The sequence below is a fragment of the Miniopterus schreibersii genome (assembly GCF_964146895.1).
Source record: "Miniopterus schreibersii genome assembly, chromosome: 2".
In the NCBI taxonomy this organism is placed as follows: domain Eukaryota; kingdom Metazoa; phylum Chordata; class Mammalia; order Chiroptera; family Miniopteridae; genus Miniopterus; species Miniopterus schreibersii.
Genome location: NC_138102.1, coordinates 44,629,264 through 44,630,531, shown reverse-complemented (window position 1 = coordinate 44,630,531; position 1,268 = coordinate 44,629,264). Strand labels below are relative to the sequence as shown.

The window sequence follows — 1,268 nt, the reverse complement described above, 5'->3', positions numbered from 1 at the left end:
ACCAAGGTGAGAAGTTATTCTTGCGTGACTTCTGTGGAAATGAATTCTCCAGGTGCACATACGCCTTAAGGAGACTGGGGTCCCGCTGACACCTATTGCAGTCTCACGGAGAACCCTGTCCAGAACCTCCCGTAACCACCACTAAAATTCCCAGCCCACAGGAACTGTATAAGACAATAAATAATTATTGGTGTTGTTTTTGTTTTTGGGTTTTTTGGGGGCTCCCAAGTTTTATTCAGAAATTCATAAAAATATTCCAGATACATGAGTTTTAAACCTCATCTTTCTCTTCTTTAATCCTGGTTAATCCGGATGTAACGCAATTCAGATCTCTGCTGTGAGCAACTACTTGCAATCAATCACATAGATTATTCTTTTTCAAATCTTTTTTGGTGAGATATTTTATATACCTTTTGGTAAAAGGCACCTCAGAAGTTCCAGTAATCTTGCTCCTTTCAATTGTTACAATGCCTTCACGGAGACCCCCAGCTTTCCTTTTAACTTTGATTCTCTCGCAAAGAAACTGCTCAACATTGGCAGCAGTCACGATTCTATCTTCTGCAGGAGGGGTGCAGTCAAGGGTAAACTTCAGAACCTGCTTCTTTTTTCCCCCTTTCATTCTCCACAAGATTTTTCACAGGTGCCATGGTGGCAACAGAGGCAGAAAGGGCAGTTTTTGGTGTTTTAAACCAGCATGTTTTGATGAGATGTGTTATGCAATACACTCTTCTGAACCTTTCTTCCAGAGCTCATTAAATTTAAAAATAATTATATAATAGGTATGTTTCTATGGATACAATAGGGGTAAGAAGCTTGGAAACAAGTCTTTACACAATTTCATTCCTTTCTAAAGACACATCTCACTCCAGTTAACAATGCATGTATTCTTCCAAATAATTAGAACCCTATGGATTTCCATTTAAAATCTCAGTTTTAACCAATTTATCTAACCAGTTTTAATTAAGTTGTAAAATATGGCAGAAGTGAAATCTGTACTAAAGGAACAATATTGCATTAACGCCACAGAAGTCACACAAAATATAATGGCTACCTATGATTTTTAAGGGGTTAAAAATATAAATGCAAATTAAAGTGTTGTATGGAATGTCCAAAATGAATAAAACAAAAATTATCAGAGAATGTAATGTTATAAAAACAACTTGTAGATTAGTGGTAATAGAAATGGATTTAGCTATACATGGACCATTTCTGCAAGTGTTATTTTTTTCTTTACTGTTAAAAATATTTATGATAAATTATTACATGGC

General features: G+C 35.6%; 1 pseudogene across 1 annotated transcript; it reads right to left on the bottom strand.

Annotated features, from left to right (window-relative positions):
* Positions 1-271: 271 nt before the first annotated feature.
* Positions 272-647, bottom strand: LOC308552410 (large ribosomal subunit protein eL22 pseudogene; annotated as a pseudogene). Its single transcript has one exon. The product of its transcript is annotated as a large ribosomal subunit protein eL22 pseudogene (transcript).
* Positions 648-1,268: the final 621 nt, after the last annotated feature.